At 44.0% G+C, this 20,771-nt stretch overlaps 1 protein-coding gene across 4 annotated transcripts in view; it reads left to right on the top strand.

Annotated features, from left to right (window-relative positions):
* The window catches only part of MIPEP (mitochondrial intermediate peptidase), a 162,333-nt gene that overhangs the window by 103,641 nt on the left and 37,921 nt on the right, over positions 1-20,771 (top strand). Inside the window, exon 17 of one of the 4 annotated variants that reach the window (XR_015254115.1) lies at positions 181-720. The exons of the other annotated variants lie outside the window; for them this stretch is intronic. The gene's annotated coding sequence lies outside the window, so the exon portion shown is untranslated. The remainder of the gene's footprint in view (positions 1-180; positions 721-20,771) is intronic. 4 annotated transcript variants of the gene reach the window in all.

The raw sequence follows: 20,771 nt of genomic DNA on the forward strand, positions 1-20,771 counted from the left end.
GCAAATAGTTAACATAGATCTGCAAAAAATTGTTTGACTTCCTTGGCGCGCAAAAGTATGCAAATGGAAATAACAGCAAAATGACACGTTCACTTATCATATGACTCCACATTCTGTTAAAAGACAACACTAGTGATTGTATTGATACGCCGATGTAGGTATTTTTATTTTTGTTTCTAGGAGGAGGAATGGGTTTGGCAGGAGGGATCAAGAACATGGAAGTCTACAAAAGCCATTAATGTAGCACTGAGGAATTTATTCTGAAGATATACATAGAAAACCCAATAAAGCTGGAACACCTGATAATTAGCACATCTACAAGAAATTGGAGTCCAACATTGGAGGAAAGGTTAAGCAGACCGTATTGTACGCTGTGCTTGTCATTAGGCCTGCCCACTTAGCACTGCGCTATCTCTGACATGCGGTAGAATTGCACATCTTTTTGCTCTGTGCAGTTAGTTGTGGCCACGTGACTTGATCTGGCCAAAGAAATCGGGCAGAAGTGATGGGGCTCATTGCTGGGCTGCAGCAGTTAAGAGCCACTGCGCACTTGTCCACATTTCCTCCCTGTTGGCCCAGCAACCAATGACCTTCTGGGTGGTGGAGACTCAGAAAGCCTGGGTGCCTAAGTGCTGCTGACGTGAGAGGAGTCCGCTCACCCGAGAGAGATGTGTCATCTGCTCAAGGAACAGATCTTTGCTGTTGGAAGCCACTGAGACAGTAGGATTCATGTTACTGTCATCGTCACTTAGTATATCCTGACTCAGAGGCCACACGATGAAATAATATACAGCCGTTAACGTTCACAAAGAATTCTTAATATCAGGTTAGTGAAAAGCATCTAATAAAATCATAGATAGTGTGATTTTTGTCTTTTGAAAACCAAAGGGAGCTTTCACATTAACAACTGTTTATCACAGTCACGGATTACAAGTGAGTGTCAATTTCCTTTTTGTATTTTTCATTCCGATTTTTCTTTAGGGAGCACAGACTCCTTGTAAAGTTGGAAGGGCAGACATGCACACACACAGACACACATAGCTTCAGTTGGCTTCCAGTGACACAGGCATTCATTCAGTTCTTTCTGTGCCATTGAAGACATAAAGGCCATTGAAATGTCAGTGACCATATGGCCCTTCCTTTCCTCAGAGCCCAGCTGAGATGAAGGAGCAGGGCTGAGCCTGGATTAGGTTCAGAAGAGAAGCTCCTTCTCCCCATGGCTTGAGTTCTGGATATAAAATTCACCACACCTGAGCCTGAATACTTTCCCTCCCTTCTTCGAGAGATGTTGGAGGTTGGGAATGCAGACTCTCTTGTCCCGGAAAAGGTACATTCTAAAAGAGATGACTTTCGAGGTGATGCCCAGCGTCTTCACAGCACCGAGTAGTTTTTCACTGCAGGGTACTGTGCGAAAGTACCATGGCAGAGAACGTAAAAGAGAGAGAAAGTGTGTTCTTCACCTGGACAAAAGTTACACGGACGTTAATAAATGGAAATGAATGGATTTCTTTGCAACCGAGTCCGTAATGTGATTCTCTTACTTTCCCAGATCACCTTGAAGTCCCAGGTGTCTTTACTAGGATTAAATTCAATCCTTGATAAAATGTAGTTTAGACTTGGCTCATTCTTGTTCATCATCTTCCAAGGGCCTTTCTTGCTGTGTGCCAGGCACAATGTGTCGATCCTACGTGCAGAGCAGACAGTAGGCTGGACTCCTATCTACGTGCCAAACTGAGGCCTCCCCCGCGCCCGCCCCTTGTGTTTTCCCAGGCTCCGTCTGGTATTCGCCCTTTCTCCTCTTGCTCTGAGACTGTGCCCCAGAACCCTAACTCCTATCCCTAGCTCTTGTTCAAGGTTCTGAACCCAGTTTTCAATATCGTAGAAGAACTACAGTTAACTATGGATGCATATGTCTTGTCCATTTGACTATTGTAGCCTTAAAATAAATCCCTAAGGGTGAAATTGCGTAGCTAGAAGATACGTGTAGAGTTTATGTTCTGGTGCACGTCGCAAAGTTAAAATCCAGATGGCTTTTCCTTGATGACCCCAGTTATGGATTTGATTTTAATTTTTGCCAATCTGATAGACCACACATACTTTAATTTATTTTTGCTTGCAATTCTTTTATTACTGGTGAAACCAACAGCTTCCCCTGTGGTGTCTTACCATCCAGTAGGAATTGAATTTTGTCTATTTTTGTCATTTTCCCGTCTTTACATTCATCTTTTTGTTCGTCGTTTTCATAGGGTCGTCAGCCTTTTAGTCTTTTTGTCATAATTTTGTCCTCCCATTTTGTTATTTATCTTTCAGCTTCTTTTATGATTTTTTTTTTTTAACACTTAGAAGGTTTTATGTTTGTTACTTAGCTTGATGGCAATAAATGTTGTTTTGAGTTAAATCTTTTAGACTTTTCTTTCAGTTTTTTGTCAGCCTTCAAGAGAGCCTTCTGGCCTAACTGCATTCAACTTTCTGTCCACATTTTCTTCTCGTACTCTTGTGGTTTTATTTTTCATGTGTCAATCTTTGACTGTTTAAGTTTGTGGCAGTGTTAAGGGATGAGATTGGAACCGGCTTTCGTTTCTCTAGTTGGTTTTTGAATAACCCGTTTTTCCCTACTGACTTGAAAAGATGCCCTCTGTGAGACGCGAAGTTTTCCTGCACGACAAGGTTTGTTTCTAGGCTTTCCATTTCAGGGGTTCTTGCCCAGACTGGGTAATCATTTGTGGAAGTTTGGGTGTTTGTTGTTGGTTGCTTATTAATAGAGATGCCTTTGTTCCTCTATTTACGTCATCTACCTATTCCCGTCACCACGTTGCACATTTAGAACATTCTTACTGGAAGTCCCTCCTGTATCTTACTACATGAATTCCTGTTTTAAGATTTTTTTTCTGTTGTGAATGGATATTATATATCCCCCAGCACCTTTTTCCAGCTAGTCTCCATTGGTACAGAGAAGTTATTTATTTTCGTTTTTTACTTTTGTGGCTGACAGTCTTGATGAACAACTGACTGTTTTCAATACTTATTTACCAGGTTTCAGGGATTTTCCAGATATGTTTCTATATATGTTTATCTATCTACATCTATATAGCCATAGACAGATATACATATAGATACATATTTATATAGATACATATCCCACAGCACATGTAAGTAATATTTTTGCCGCCCCTTTCCAATTTTTATGCGTCCGTGTGTCCTTGACTGGTGCGGTGGCTGAACTTTCAAAATAATGCTAAATAATAATAGGGGAGTTGAGCACACTTGTTTGGTTTATGGTTTTAACGAAACGTTTTAGGTTTCACCTGTGATTTGAAAGAGGGCCAGAGCATGTGAGGGCCAGAGAAAAGAATACTCCAGGATAGTCACATCTTCAGATTACAAAGGTAGGAGTGAGAAGTTTCCGTGAGGAAGTAGGAAGTCCGCAGCTGAGGTTCTGTGTAGGGAAGGAGTCTGAGTGAAGGCGTCTCCCCCGTGGAGGGCCAGGTTGACTCTGCCTGGGAGACGATGCAGGAATAAGGTGGGTGCGAGGCTTCAGGATCAGATGGCCTAGAGCCAGTCTTAAGCATCAGATCTTCATCTGTAAGATGGTGATATCGAACCCACTATGGTTATCATAAGAGTGAGAGAATATTTGTCAAAAGCGCTTAGCCCAATGCCCGGCACATAGTAAATGCAAAACAGATGTTAAACGTTATTAGTATTGTGAGTGTAGTAAGTGATCACTGAAACGGGACGTTTTTTTTAAAAATTAGGATGTAGTTGACACAGAATGTTACGTTAGTTTCGGGTGTACGACAACACAGTGATTCGACGCGTTTGTACGTGACCCTGTCCTCATCACAAGTGTAGCTCCTGTCACCATACGACACTACGAGCGTACCATCGACTGCGTTCCTTCGTTGGCTTTTTTATTCAAAAGGAGGGATTTAAATGGTCAAAAATGGCATTTGAGGAAGAAAATCACATCACTTGCATGTAGGATGGGTAATAGGAAAGGCAAATGAACCCATGAAAATAGATGGGAATCTCGTGTGTGGGCCACCTTCTTTTGTCGGTGACTTTTGAGGGTGATCCCTGTTCCCGAAAGACAGCCGGAGGCCCCCCGAGGTAAGGCGCGGCTGGCTGCTTGAGTAGCGCTCTGGTGGCTTTGTGCCCTTCTAGCTGCTCTCCATGCCCACATGTGGTTATTGACGTGTGAGAATAGCTTATCTTGGTGTCTTTTCCACCTCTTTATGTATTTAATAATGACAGAAGCGAGGACCCAGCTCGTTGCTCGCTTTAATATGCATTATTTTCAGATCCTTAACTTACTGATGGTGTAGTCATTCTTTTTACACGTGTATATTTTTATGTGTCTCGGGGAGGCTTTGAAATACTTGCTGATTTATGGAGAGTGAAAACTCAACCAAACTTTCTCGGCACACTTAGGAAAACTCAGACTCTTAAAAGCTAAAATCAAACAATATTTGAGATGATTTATACAATTTCAGCAATAACTTTTTTCCACTTAAGCCCAAGTACAGTCTAAACAACCCTTCCCCACTGCTAAGTCCTTTAAACGAGAGCAGTGGAGGTCTATAAATCAAACGGTAGTTTACATTTGTTTCACAACCACTTTTTGCAACCTGCTTTCCCTCTTAAAACTTAGTATATTCTCCAAAATGTTCAGCCAGTCCAATATTGAGATTAAATTAAAGTGAACAAAGAAATGTACAAAAAGATTTTGGAGAATAATAGATGGCCACAGTTTTAGAAAGGCACAGTATTGAAAATGAGTAGAGTAATGCTAGACGCTGCCGAGCTGGCTCGTTTTAAATAAGAGAATTCAGCCGTGAGCGGGTTTGTCTCCATCGTGAGGAATCAGCACAGTCACCGTGATGGAGTTATCTCAGATTAGTCTGCTGGCACCGATCCTAAGAATCCACAGGGCACTTTAATCCTAATTATGTTTAATAACCTCTTATTTTGTTTTGTTTTTTTTAATTTTTTTTTTCAACGTTTATTTATTTTTAGGACAGAGAGAGACAGAGCATGAACGGGGGAGGGGCAGAGAGAGAGGGAGACACAGAATCGGAAACAGGCTCCAGGCTCCGAGCCATCAGCCCAGAGCCCGACGCGGGGCTCGAACTCACGGACCGCGAGATCGTGACCTGGCTGAAGTCGGACGCTTAACCGACTGCGCCACCCAGGCGCCCCAATAACCTCTTATTTTGAATTAAAGCTTCATAATACTCATTGCACATATTCGTGAGTGGCAAACAGAGTTCTCATGTGCCCTCCAGCCAGCTTCCCCAGGGACGGTATCCCCCATAACCAGAGAGCACACGGTTGCATCCAAGAAACGAGTACAGACACCGTGCTGTTTATTCCGTGTCGTGAGTTACTTCGACATCCTGTATTTGCTCATGATGAGTACCTCTGAAGCTTATTGTCTTTTCTTTCTCGGGGGGGGGACATCTCAGAGTGGTTAGCTAAAAGCAGTTCATAATTCTAATCTACAGCCTACGACTCCTTTTGTTCTGTGTAGATGATAAGCAGAGTTCACGAGCTCCGTGAACACAGGACCGGCAGAAGCAGAGTCAGTAGAGACTGGCACATCATTTGAGAGCCTGCGTCCTGATTATACATAATGCTAGAAAACACATCAAAGTGCTAAGTGCAGAGAGGCACAGAGGTGATTTATCTCTTCACAAACTACTTCCCTGCAGGTAAAATCTAGCACAGGCTGTGAAAGCACCCATGTTAAGCTTTCTCATCTGCTGGCGTATCCTTGGCTTCTCTCTCTACTTAGAGTAGTGCTGGTTTCCTTACCTGCGTCCTTGAACCATTAACGTATTGACTTTCAATCATTTTGACCAAGCCCACAGGAAGGAATGCGTTGTATTATGATGATGATACAAATATACGTATGTACGTTTAGGGGTGTGTGTGTGTAAAAGTGAAGCAAAGTACCACAGACTAAAAGTTATCCTAACTATGTGCATGGTGGTCCAGTATTTTCTGTTCTGCATTTTCACTTTTTAAATACTGGTCACAACCTACTCTGTTGGTTTCACAAACCACTAGTAGATAAGGGCCCCACAGTTTGAGAAACACCACGTTCATTTATCTTGCCCCCTCCCCTTTTTTGCCTCTTCTACCCTCCTTTTCCAAATCAACCATAAAACCTTTCTTAGAAACAGAGATTTTGCAACTAAATTACTGAGAAATAAAACTACAGCTCCTATTTAAGCCCAACAGTATCATCTCTCCTCACGGGGGTTAATTCATTTGACAGACATCGTCTTTGGGGAAGAAGGGTGTGTATAAATAAGCTAGTGTGAAAAACGATGCATTGTGATGCTGTGAGAACTCTGTTACAGACACAGAGGTGTTTAATCGTGCCTCCTGGCGTCAGAAATGGCATTTTATCTCTGCTTAGTTCACTCCAAGTCAGGTTTTACCTCAGGTTCAGGCAGTGTAGCGGGGAGGGAGAGGGGGACAGGGGAAGTATGATGGGGACAGAGGATGGTGAGGGAATATGCTTGTCTCGGGTTGCCTGACGACAGGCATGGGAGGTATGGGAGCAGGGGCTGGGGGCTGGGTGTTGAAAATGAAACTAGGATCAAACAACTAAGGAGTCCTATGTGTCTGCACAGAGGCTTATACATGATCCTGGAGGGAAAGGGGAGATCCTGGAGGTTTGAAGTTTGTAAGCAGAGTAGTGACACAGGCAGGGATCAGCTATAGGGGAGAGTGAAGGTTTCAGTATCGAGCATGGGTTGGAGGGCAGAAACATTGAAGGCAGGGGTAATAATAGATGTGAACAAATACAAAAAATATCGTGGATTTTACCAGAGAAGATACTGAAAAACATGCATTTTTATTTGTAAAAATGATCTCCTTGATCATTTTGCTAACATTTCACTCTCTCCTGCTTCAGCAGTGCATTCACAGATCTTTTCATTAATATCTTTTACCCAGCATCTTAGTTGTTTCATTTGGGACCGTTACTTGAAGTATCAAACTGAAGCCCCTCTGTCCGGCTTCTCCCTTCCTTCCTTCCTTCCTTCAGTTATTCCTATTCAGTGTTTGCTCTGTGTTCCATTCTGGGAGATTACTTTGCAGTTTTTTTTCCTTGCTACCTTTTTCACTACTGTTATTTTAGTGTTAGCTTTGTTTTTTGCTTTTCACAATTAGGGTTTTATTCCCAGTAGCTGCTGCTGCTTTTTCATAGCACCTTGATCTTGTTTAACGAATCTGATTCTTTTCGTCAGTGTGTGTATATGTGTATATACACACACACGCACATAGCTCCTGCCTTAAAGGTCTTACAGTCTAGGCAGAAGATGATAAAGGTCTAAATCCAGGCATTGATGTTAGGCATCTGCATAAGGGAAGAAATACAAGAAATCTATTGGGATACAAATTTTCAGGACCTGAGGGTATATCGAAGATAACTGGAGATGAGGAATCACGAGGCAGAGCTGATCCTCAACCAGAACAAAAGCATCTAGGAAAAACCCACAGTTCACAGTCAGTGCTAAAAGTCTGAAAGCTTTCTCCTAAGACAGGAACAGGACAGTATTGGCTGCCATCACCACGTCTATTGAATATTATTCTAGAGGTTTTGGCCAGAGCAGTTAGGCAAGAAGAAGGAATAAAAGAAAGGCATTCAGGCTGGAAAGGAGGAAATAAAATTACTTCTGTTGCAAATGACATGAGCTTGTATATAGAAAATCCCAAGGAATCCATAAAAAACTATTCGAGCGAATAAACAGGTTCAACAAGGTTGCAGGATAGAAGAGTAATAATGAAACTCAACTGTATTTCTATACTCTAGCAACAGACAGTCCAAAATTAAATGAAGAAAAGAATTCCATTTGTAATAGCATCAAAAAGAATAAAGAACTCAGGAGTGAACTTAACAAAAATGTTCAACATTTGTGTACTGTAAACCATAAAACATTATTGAAAGAAGTTAAAGAAGCCCAAAAGAAATGGAAAGACGTCTCCCATTCATGGACTGAAAGACTCGTCATGAACGTGGTAATCCCCAAATTGATCTACAGATTCAAAACAATCATGAAATCTCAACTGCCTCTTTTTTTGAGGGGGGGGGGTGCACCAAGACTGAAAGCTGGTAAAAAAAAAAAAAAAAAATCATACTGAAATGCAGAGGATCCAGAAGAGCCAAAACGATCTTGAAAAAGAAGAGAAAAGTCAGAGGGCTCACCCTCCCCAGTTTCCAAACTTGCTACAAAATCTACAGTTATCAAGGCTGTAGAATTCCAGGAGTGACCTCGCCCGACCAGCCACGTAAGAGACAAATCTCAGCAATTAGATAGCTGCCCACAAACACAAACGGACCTGGGAAAGGCTTGGAGTCCACCTCAGAATGTTTGGCAACGCAGTGGAACAAAAGAGCCCTGAGAAGAATCGCCTCCGAAGAGAAGGAAAACGGCTTGGCTTTGCGGGCATCGCTCAGCGCCCGCAGGGAGCTCCCCAGCCACACCCGAGAAGCAAGAGCTGCGTGAACGGCCCGCTTCCTGCGCCTCGCGGGGCACCACACGAAGGCCACGTGTCAGGTGTGCCCCACCTGCGCTGGCAAAACCGAGGCGTGTAGAAACAGCAAGGCCCGAGGAAGGACAACGGGCTACCGACAGCAGCCAGGCGGTCGGAGCGATGGTGGGTAACCGTGACCTTCCCTGCAGACAGATCCAGCATATTCTGCCACCAAGACAGGGCCCAGACGTGGGCCCCCTGCAGGTGTCCCCAGCGTTTGCCCCACGGGTGTTCGTGTCTGTGGACACCAGCCGCCCGAATCTCCCCGCTCCCTTCCCTCTCCGACTGGAGCCCTAGAACTCCACCAGCCTGGGCCTCGGAGGCTACGTGAGGGCAGCACGCCAGCCCCGACCCTCGCCGCCGACCTCCACGGCTGTGTGCGGCACTCGTCGCCAGCCTCCGCTGTGCGCACCTGCCTGGGGTGAGACATCCAGGCCTCCGCAGTTACCGCAGGCCTAGACCGGGCCCTGTCTTTTGTCACCGGCCTCGCGATCGTGCTCACCTGCAGGTCGCCGCCCCTGCAGGGCCGCCAGCTGCGTGCCCCGGGCCCCCGTGACCAGTCTCCACTGCGGTGCACGTGCCCGCGGAGAGACCGGCCGGCCGGGGGCGGCATGCCAGCGGCCAGGGCCCCCACAGCTGCCCGTGAGCCCAGAGCCGGCCCCGACCCTTCTGCCTGCCCTGCCGCCTGCTGCTGCGCGTGTCCGCGTCCGGCCCTCGTGACCACACTGGCACCTGCGGCTGCTCCCTGTGACCTGGAGTTCACGCCACCGGGTCGGGCCACTGCTGCCGCTGGCTTGGGTCGGGCCACCACTGCCTAGCCAGTGTGGATCTGGAAGCACCACTGAGGGCCCCCACAGCCACCTCAGACCCTCCCGCCTCCCACCCTGCCACACCTGGTGGACCGCCTCAGTCAGGACTGGCACCTCTCCAAAGTGACCTCCGCCCTGGGGAGGGGGAGCCCTCCCCCCAGCCTGCCCACCGGCACAGCCACAGCCGTTGCGGCCGGGCCTCTCAGCCGGCTGCACCAGGGGCTGGCCCCTCTTGCCAGCAGCGGCTGTGGCCGGGGCTCTGAGCCAGCCTTGCTGGGGGCCAGCCCAGCCCACCAGTGCTCCTTCCGTAACCATGGCCTGTCGTTGCCAACAGATGGGCTGGGGTAGAACCGGAACAAATAATCCTATTAATTTGTATGAAACCACAAAAGACCCTGGACGGCCAGAGCAGTCTTGAGAAAGAAGAACAGAGCTAGAGGTATCAGCTTCCAGATTTCAAGCTACAAAACCATGGCGATCAAATGGTTGGTACTGGTCCCAAAAAAAGACACAAAGATCAATGGATCAGAACACATAGAATATATGGCCATGTAACCTATGATGAAAAAAGAATACACGATGGGAAAAAGACAATCTTCAGTAAATGGTGTTGGAAAAACTGGAGCACTTTTTTTTTAAGTTTATTTATTTATTTTGAGAGAGAGAGAGAGAGAGAGAGTGAGGGAGTGTTCATGGGGCAGAGAGAGCAGGAGAGAGAGAATCCCAAGTAGGCTTTGTGCTGTCAGTGCAGAACCCTACATGCGGCTCGATCTCACGAAGCAAGAGATCATGACCTGAGCTGAAATGAAGAGTCGGCTGCTTAACCCAGAGCCACCCAGGCGCCCCTGGACCACTTTCTTATACACACAAATGAACTGAAAATGGATCGAAGGCCTAAATGTAAGACCTAAAACTCCTAAAGAAAACATATACCCGAAGCTCTTGGACATCGCCCTTAGCAATATTTGTCTGGATTTGTTTCCTCCAGCAAGGGAAACAAATATAAGAATAAACAATCGGGACCACATCAAATTGGAAAGTTTTTGCACCGCAAAGGAGACCATCAACAGAATGAAGTCAACCTGCTGAATGGGAGAAGACATTCGCAAATGATGTATCTGATAAGCGGTCAATCTCCAGAATATATAAAGAATTTATATATATGTCAACACCAAAAAGCAAATAATCCAATGAAAAATGGGCAGAGGAGGACCTGAATAGACATTGTTCCAAAGAAGACATGCGAATGCCAACAAACACATGAAAAGGTGCTCACTATCGCTCATCATCAGGGAAAATGCAAATCGAACCCACAAGAAGATACCACCTCCTACCAGTCAGAATGGCTAGTGTCAAAAAAACAGTAACAAGTGTTGGGGAGGATGTGGAGAAGAGGGAGCTCTCATGCATTTCTGGTGGGAACATAAGTTGGTACAGCCTCTGTGGAAAACAACCAACCAAGCAAACAAACAAACAAAAGGAAACAGACTCATAAATACAGAGATCAAAGCCGGTGGTTGCCAGAAGGGTGAGGGACGGGAGGAATGAGTGAAATAGATGATACAAACTTCCAGTCATAAAGTAAGTCAAGGGGATGAAAAATACAGCACAGGGAATATAGGCAATAATGTTATAATATTTTATGGTGACAGATGATAACTATACGTAGCTTGGCGAGGATTCTGTAGTTGAATCCCTATATTGCAAACCTGAGATTAATATGATATTGCATGTCAACTTTAGTTCAATTAAAAATAAAGAATATCAATCCTTCTCACTCTTCAAAGAAACAGAAGAGGAGGGAACACTTCCAAACTCCAGACTCTTTAAGGCCAGCATTACCCTGACAACAGAGCCAGACAAGGACACCACAAGGAAAGAAGATTACACGCCATTATGCCTGATGAACATTGATGCAAAAGTCCTCAGTAAAATAACATTAAGAATAATAATAATTCAGCAAACTGAATTCAACAGTACATTCAAAGGATCATAACACCATAGTCAAATGGGATTTATTCCAGGATGCAAGCATGGTTTGACATCCCCAAATCAAGTAGTGTAACAAATCACATTAACAAGAGGAAGGATAAAAATCATGTGATTATTTCAACAGATGCAGAAAAAGTATTTCACGAAATTCAATATCCTTTGATGGTAAGAACTCTCAATAAATTGAGTATAAAGGAGTATAGAGGGAATGCAGCTCAACATAATAAAAGCCATGTATGACAAACCCACAGCTAATGTCATACTTGATGAAAAACTGAAAGCTTTTTCTCTAAGCTCAGGAGCAAGATAAGATACCCCACTCCCACCACATTTATTCAACATACTAGAAGTCCTCGCCGGTCTTTAGACTACGAAAAGTTAGACTGATCAATGACTTCAGTAACGTTGCAGGATACAAAATCAATATACAAAAATCTATTACATTTCTATATACTAATAGTGAACTAAAAGAAATTAATAAAATAATCCCATTTCCAGTTGCATCAAAAAGAATAAAATACCTAGGAATAAGTTTAGCCAAGGAGGTGAAAGATCTATATACTGAAAACTACAAAACCTTGATGAACGGAATTGAAGAAGGCACAAAAAAAAAAATGGAAAAGATACACCATATGAATGGATTAGAAGAATTAATGTCATTAAAATGTCTATAAATACCCAAGGCCATGTACAGATTTAATGTAATTCCTGTGAAAATTCCAAGGGCCCAAATAGTCAAAAGTTCTTCCTGAGAAAGAACAAAGCCAGAGGCATCACATGTCTTGGTTTCAAACTATACTACAAAGCTGTAGTAATCAGGGCACCTGTGTGGCTCAGTTGATTGAGTGTCCAACTCTTGATTTTGGCTCAGGTCTTGATCTCACGGTGAGAACAAGCCCCGTGTCGGGCTTCATGCTGAGCATGGACGATGTTTAAGTTTCTCTCTCTCCCTCTGCCTCTCCTCTGCTCACAGTCGCTCTTTCTCTTTCTCTAAACAAACAAACAAACAAACAAACAAACAAAAAAGCTGTAGTAATCAGAACAGTATGGTACAGGCATAACAGCAAACACATAGACCAACGGAACAGAATTGATCCCAGAAATAAACCTCCACATATATGGTCAACAAATATTTGACAAGGGAGTCAATAATGAGGAAAGAATAAGTGATATTGGAAAGGCTGGATAGCCACATGCAGAAGAGTTAAATTGGACCGTCCTCTTAGAGCACTCACAGAAATTAACCTGAAATGGATTAAAGACGTAAACATCGGAACTGAAATCATAAAACTCCTAGAAGAAAACAGGATAAAGCTCCTTGACACTGGTCTTGGCAACAGTTTTTTTATTTGACACCAAAAGCACAAACGACAAAAGCAAAAAGTAGTAAGTGAGGATACATTAATCTAAAAAGCTTCTGCACCGTGAGGAGACCATCAACAAAATGAAAAGGTAACCTACAGAATGGGAGAAAATATTTGTAAATCATATATCTGATAAGGGGTTAATATCCAAAATATATAAAGAACTCCTATAACTCAATAGAAAGACCATGTTATTAAAAGATGGGCAGAGGATCTTGGGGTGCCGGGGTGGCTCAGTCGGTTGGGTGTCCGACTTCGGCTCGGGTCATGATCTCACAGTTCATGGCTTCGAGCCCTGCATTGGGCTCTGTGCTGAAGGCTCAGAGCCTGGAGCCCACTTCAGATTCTGTCTCCCTCTCTCTCTGCCCCTTCCCAGCTCGCACTCTGTCTCTCTCTCTGTCTCTCAAAAATAAATAAACATTAAAAAAAAAATTTTTTTTTCATAAATAAAAGATGGGCAGAGGATCTGAATAAACTTTTTTCAAAGAAGACATATAAATGGCCCACAGGTACACGAAAAGTTGTTTGGTATCAGTAATTATCAGGGAAACGCAAATCAAAACCACAAGGAGATATCGCCTCACACCTGTCAGAGTGGCTATCAACCAAAAGACAAGAGACAACAAATGCCCAACATCATTGGTCCTTAGGAAAATGCAAATCAAAACCACAATGAGATACTCTTTACTCACACTGTGATGGATATAATAAAGGAGATAGGCAATGATAAGTATTACCAAGGATGTAGAGACACTGGGACTTTGCACACTTCTGGTGGGAATATAAAATGGTACGACACTTTGAAAAACAGTTTGGCCGTTCCCGAAAGAGTTAAACAGAGTTACCATGTAACTGAGCAATGCCACTCTTAGTTAGACACTCAATAGTACTGGAAACACGTCCACACAAAAATTGGTAGGCAGATATTAACAGCAGCATTATTCATGATAGCTACAAGTGGAAACAACCCAGGTGTCCTTTAGTTGACATTTGCGTGAATGGATAAACAAGAATTGAATATCCATACCATGAAATATCCGGCCATAAAAAGGAATTAAGCACTGACGCATGCTACAACATGAATAACTTAAAAAAAAAAAAAAAAGTTTATTTATTTATTTTGAGAGAGACAGAGAACACGCGCAGGTGAGGGGCAGAGAGACAGGGAGAGAGAGAATCCCAAGCAGCTCCAGAGCCTGACGCGGGGCTCGGCCTTATGAACCGTGAGATCATGACGTGAGCCACAGTCAAGAGTCGGAGGCTCAACCGACAGCCACCCAGGCGCTCCCCAACATGAATAACTCTTGAAAACATTATGCCACGTGAAGAAGCCAAGCACAAACACTATCTATTGTGTGATTCCATATATATGAAGTGTCCAGAACAGCCTCGTCCATAGGTACGGAAAGTAAGCTGGAGGGGCGCATGGCTGGCTCAGTTGGTGGAGTAGCTTTGGATCTCAGGGTTGTAAGTTCGAGCCCCATGTTGGGTGTAGAGATTACTTAAAATAAAATCTTAAAAAAAAAATAGATTGGTGGTCATCAGGGGCTCGGGGGGAGGAGAGAAATGCAGAGTGACTGCTGAGGGGTAAGGGGTTTCTCTTGGGGATGATAAAAATATTCTGGAATTAGTGGTGATAGTTGCACAGCTTTGAATATACTCAAGATCACTGGACTGTACACTTCAAAAGGATGAATTTTATGGTGTGTGAATTTTACCTGAATTTAAAAAAAAAATTTTTTTCACGTTTATTCATTTTTGAGACAGAGAGAGACAGAGCATGAACGGGGGAGGGTCAGAGAGAGGGAGACACAGAATCCGAAGCAGGCTCCAGGCTCCGAGCTGTCAGCACACAGCCCAACGTGGGGCTCGAACTCACAGGCTGTGAGATCATGACCTGAGCTGAAGTCGGAGGCTCAATCGACTGAGCCACTCGGGTGCCCCAATATATTTTTAATAGTTTTAACCCAGTTTACATATTTCTAAGCAATAGCCCTGGAGTCTTTTAGCATCTGAATTAGAGGGTAGATAGAAATAAATCAGTCACTCAAGTTATTTGTATGTTTTAACCTATATGTTTGTTTTTGTTTGTTTTTTTTAAAAATGTTTTTATTTATTTTTGAGACAGCATGAACGGGGGAGGGGCGGAGAGAGAGGGAGACACAGAATCTGAAACAAGCTCCAGGCTCCGAGCTGTCAGCACAGAGCCTGACGCGGGGCTCGAACTCATGGAGTGTGAGATCATGACCCGAGCCGAAGTCGGACGCCCAACCGACTGAGCCACCCAGGCGCCCCAAATTTTACCTGAATTTTTAAGAGAAGAGCGGGTGTTGGCATCATGCAGCCTTGGAACAGGGAAGGGCTGCGAAGGTCATACCAGATGGGTTCTAGTCCTTTCAGGGAAGGAGGAGACTGAACTGGCCAGCTTGCCTCCAACACGTGTTCTGGCTATTGTTATATGGAGTAAGGCTTAACTTAGTAACGTGTAGATTTAGAAGGAAATAGAAGGCCATCAGTTCACTTCAGCCTTAAGCTGTCACTTCGGGCCGGCCCTTTTGAAGATTACACCTTGAACTTTCAACCTTGGGAGACGTGAGAAGAGGAAAGTCAGTACATAACTCCTGTTATTATAGCATTATAAGATAATGCTAGTTCATGCTATTTTTATACGAAGTTATAATAATACTTAGGTGCTGCTTTTTTATAGTGACTACAACTTTTAATTAACGGCTACCCGATTCTTTGTATCGAACCCTTTTTCTGAACTACAGTGATATGTACTGTTTGTCATTACCCAAGTTTTCCATATGTTTCAGCCATAACTCTGGCAGTTCCTTTTTTGTAAGAAATTGCTAAAAGCTGTTACGCCAGGAATTTTGGAAATTCCTGAGACGAGATCATCAGAGAGGATTGACGGCGTGTCGACAGAAAGCAGGCAGCCCTCGCAATTTCAGCGGATCCGCCACGTTTTATTTCTGTCAGTTATTCTGAACAAAACACAGGTAGTAACACGACCCTGCCATAGACCTACTATCCCAGGCCCTGGGCTACACTTCCGAACATGCCGTCACTTCGTGAACTGCTGGGGTGCCTTCACGGTATCTGCACAGGGGGTGCGGGAGGTGGCCACCGTGTGTTCCTGGAGGTGCAGGTGTTCACCAACTGTGTTAACTCACTTTCACCTTACCGGGAGCATGGCCCTCAGTAAGACACATTTCCTCATTGAACGTGTCTAGCTGTGTGCATCTTAGGCAACATAAAGTTCATAGGATGCCCTTTCTCATGTGATCTGTAGGGATCTTCCGCCATGTGAATTAGAAGATATGTTTGGAAGGCCACAGGTACTCAAATCAAGGAAGACGAGTAAATATCACTTGAAGTTCTTAGGTAAGGGCTAATAGGTAAACGCCAGTGAAATGAAGATGATATTGTGCGGACGGAAGACTTCACAGATTTCAGGGATGAAGTATTAGGTCTTGGGGCGCATTACCTGCATAAGGGTCCTGAATTCTTCAGTGTGAACTATATCCATTGGTTCAATCCTATGAGAAGTTAATAAAGGCTAGTGACAGTCTTTTTTTTTTTTTTTTTTTTTTTTTTTTTTTTGGTGGCAATCTTAATTGTGTTTTATCACTCCAGAAATTCAGAAGGGTGTGTGTGTAATCAGTAAATGATTTTTTACCTGTTTGTTGACATTGTTATGACTTTGGTGTTTATTGAAACTAGTTAATTATAGAAAGAGAATTTAGACTTACTGATGTTTATTGTGTCTAAATTACAGTAGCTTGATTCTAGTTTCCCTACTCTTTTTCTCGTCTTTTTGTGAATATTTTTCGAGGACACTGTGCTAGGCACAAGATGCAAAGAGGTCCATGGTATTCTCCCTGCTTGCGAAGGCCTGTATTAGTCGCTGACAGACGGAGTCATCCATGAAGGCCAGCACCAGACTTTGTCCTTACTTTCTCTCATCTAACCCACACAGCAATCCCATGAGGCAGATGTGATCACGGTCATGTGCTCAAGATGCAGCTTTAGGGAGGTCATAGCATCTGGCGATAACCATACGGCTGGTCGGTGCCTGGCCTGGAGTCACATGGCCCTTGTCACATTGTAATCATTCCCGTGACACTATTTAGCGTCTGTCTCTCCAGTAGGCTGTGTGGCCAGGGGAGCCGTGTCCACGAATGCTCCCCTTCATAGCAGTCCCTGGCATACCGTGAGCGTTCGGGGAACCTTGAAAAGATAGGTGATTTTCCAGCCTGTGTGCTTAACTGTTGGGTGTTGTGCCCTAGGTGAGGAGGAGAGGAATGTGGGCGTCTGTAAGGAGTGATGCGGACCCTTGCTCCTAGCACAGATCCCAAGGGCTCTGGGGATTCAGGGAGGGAAACACACACAGCCTCTCCAGGTTTCTCTATGAAGACTTTAAAAGCACAATAAAAACTCTTTTGTACCTGGGATCATACTTTGAAAATATTAAACACGTGTGTTTTCACCTTTCACCTCCATAAACCGTCCTCCCCTTTGCAGTTCCTGGTGTCAGTGGCAGTCCTCCCAGGTGCTGACCAGTGAAGTGAAGGAGGACAGGGCCAGGTGTGGTTGTGGTGCGGGGTAAAGTGGCCCTGTGGCCGAGCCCTTGGGTCCAACCTCACGGAGATCCGCCGCCCCAGAAGGCACCGGGGTGAGGCTGAGGCGTCAGGCAGCGGGGAACCGGGCCCCGACCACGTGCGAGGGCGTGTCGTGGAAGGTCAAGCAAAGACCTCCATGTTGGGCGTTAGGATGAGCAGGGACCCAGGGGGCGAGCGGGCCCCTCTGGCCATGAGGGCCCAGAGCTACCAGGGGCAGGAGGGCAGCAGTACAACTGAGGAGTGGCCTTCGTTGCCAGCCTCCTGATTGTGCCCACGATCAGCACTGAGTGACAAATGTCCCTTTTTCAACCTCAGAAAAGCCCTGGGCAGTGAAAGATCATTTGCACAGAAACTGAAGAGAAGTGCGGGCCTTGAGCCGTACGCATATCTCTGGGGAAAGTATCTGAGGCAAGCGGAAGAGCCAGGGCAAAGACTTGCAGGAGCAGGAATTCCCTGTTGTGTTCTCTGGTGGGCCAAGCAGCAGAGCGAGGAGGGAAGAGTGATTGGCCTGAAATCTAACAGGTAAGGGCTCTGAGGAAGAGATTCCAGGGTTCTGCTTGTCTGTTTAATGCCAGAGGTAGACAAGCCCGTGTTTGACCTTTACGTCCCAGGCTGGGGATCTTGTCTGCCTGCTCGAAGGTAGGTTGGACGTGTTGGTTCTAAACCTGTAGACCAGCCGGTCCCTCGGAGGAGGGAAGTGAGAGTCAGGCGGTTGCCCACACGGCCCGACTGTGTGCGTTCACTCCTCTGAGTTCCTATGTGGAATCCGTGGGTGATGCACCTGCTCTTGGATTTTCTCCCACGTAGAGAAGCTGCCGTCCGTTCTGCATCACTTCTTTACGCGTGAGCAGAAAACCCCACTGTCTACAAGGAGCACTCATGTTTTCCGTGTTTGCTTTCATGGTTTTTGTCTCGCTGTACAGACACCGACTTCTTTTCTCGAACTGTTCACAACCACGATGAAGACAGAAGCAGTATCCCTTCTTTTTTTTTTCCTTCAAAATATGTGTGTGCTCTTTTTTTCTCTGTTTATTGAGGTATAATTAACAAAACTGTAAGACGTTTAAAGTATAAAACCATGGTAATGTGATACACGTATACACTGTGAGAGGATCCCTTTCCCCCGAGTTAATTAACACATTCATCACCTCACATATTTACCTTTGTCTTTTTTTTTTTTTTGATGAGAATATTTAAGATCTACTCTCAGCAAATTTCAATTACAGAGTCGAGTATGACTATAGTCATCGTATTATGCATTCGATCCTCAGATCTTATCAATCCTATAATAAAAGTTTGTACTCTTGTATTATGCAAAGTATAATCCCTTGTGTCTGCTACCCCTGAGTAACCACTTTCTATTCTCTGTTTCTGTGAGTTTGGCTTTTTTTTTTTTTTTAATAGTCCACATATAAATGATACCATCCTGTATGTCTTTCTCCGTCTGGCTTGTTTCACTCAGCACAATGCCCTCTGGGTTCGTTCATGTTGTCACGAACAAATATTTCCTGATTTTGAAGGCCAGATATTCCATATACATACCAGATTTTCTTTATCTATCGATCCGTTAATGGACACTTAGGTCATTTCCATACCTAGGCTCTTGTGAATCATGCTGCAGTTAACGTGGGAGTACAGACATCTGTTCAGGATGATGTTTTCATTGCCTTTGGGTATATCCCGAGAAGTGGGGATATACCACTTTTCTCCAAGTGGTTTTATTTCTGGGCTCTCTATTCTGTTCCATTGATCTATGTTCCATTTCTTCAAGGTTATCCGATTTGTTGGTGTGTAATTATTCGTTGTCTCTTATGATCCTTTATATTTCTGTGGTATCAGTTGTAATGTCTTCTTTCATTTCTAATATTACTAATTTTTATCTTTTCACTTTCTTTCTTGGTACATCTGGATAATGGTTCATCTATTTTGTTTATTAAAAAAAAAAACAGCTCGGGGCGCCTGGGTGGCTCAGTCGGTTAAGCGTCCGACTTCGGCTCAGGTCATGATCTCACAGTTCGTGAGTTCGAGCCCCGCGTCGGGCTCTGTGCTGACGGCTCGGAGCCTGGAGCCTGTTTCGGATTCTGTGTCTCCCTCTCTCTCTGCCCCTCCCCTGCTCATGCTCTGTCTCTCTCTGTCTCAAAAATAAATAAACGTTAACAAAAAAAAAATTAAAAAAAAAAAACAGCTCTTAGTTTCACTGATGTTTTCTATGGTCTTTTTAGTCACTATTTCATCTGTTTCCACTCCGATCTTTGTTATTTCCTTCCTTCTGCTACCTTTGGGCTTAGTTTGTTCCTCTTTTTCTAGTTCCTTAAGGTATAAATTTGGTTGATTTTTTTTTCTTTCTTTTTTGAGGTTCTCCATCTTCAACCTGCTTTTGCAGTATCCCATAGATTTACATTTGGTAGAGTTTTAGTTTCTTGTGTCTGAAGAGAGTTTTTGATTTTTCCTTTTGGTTTCTTCTTTGACCTGGTAGTTGTTGAGAAGTGTGTTGTTTAATTTCCACATCTTTATGACTTTTCAATCTTTCTTCTTGTTATTGACATCTAATTTCATGCCATTGTGGTCAGAACAGATATTTGGTATGATTTCAGTCTTCCTAAATTTAGTACAACTTGTTTTGTGGCCTATCGTGCAATCGATGCTAGAGAATGTTTTGTGTGTGCTTGAGAAGAATATGTATTCCGCTGTTGTTGGATGGAATGTTCTAAATGGTTTTTTTAAGTTTATGTATTTTCAGGGAGACTGAGACAGCGTGAGTGGGGGAGGGGCAGAGAGAGAAGGGGAGAGAGAGAGAGAATCCCAAGCAGGCTCCCTGCTGTCAGCACAGAGCCCAGCGTGGGGCCTGAACTCACCAGCCGTGAGATCACGACCAAGCCGAAATCAAAAAGTTGGACACTTAACTGACTGAGCCCCCTAGGCTTTCCTGGAATGTTCTGTATATATATGTCTGTTAGGACCATTTGATCTAAGGTATGGTTCAAGTCTAAAGTTTCTCTGTGGATTTTCTGTCCGGGTGATCTGTCTATTATTGAAAGTCAGGTATTGAAGTTCCCTGCTCTTATTGTATGGTTGTGTGTTTTAGTCTTCCGAATGGTTATTAGTATTTGCTTAACGTATTGAGGTGCTTTCATGTTGGGTACATGTATATTTACAACTGTTCTGTCTTCTTGATGAATTGACTCTGTTGACGTTAAGTAATCACCTTCTTTGTCCCTGTTACTGTTTTGTCTTAAGTTTATTTTTTCTGATGTGAGTGTAGCTATCCCTGTTCTCTTGTGCTTCCCATTTACATGGAATATCTTTTCCCATCCCTTCGCGTTAGGCCTTTGTGTGTTTTTAAAGCTGAAGTGAGTTTTTAGTCAGCAGCATATAGTTGGGTCTCTCTCAAAAAAAAAAAAAAAAAAAAAAATCCAGCCAGCCACCTTGTGTCT

The sequence above is a fragment of the Puma concolor genome, chromosome A1 (assembly GCF_028749965.1).
Source record: "Puma concolor isolate L17-30 chromosome A1, mPumCon1.1.hap2, whole genome shotgun sequence".
NCBI lineage: Eukaryota > Metazoa > Chordata > Mammalia > Carnivora > Felidae > Puma > Puma concolor.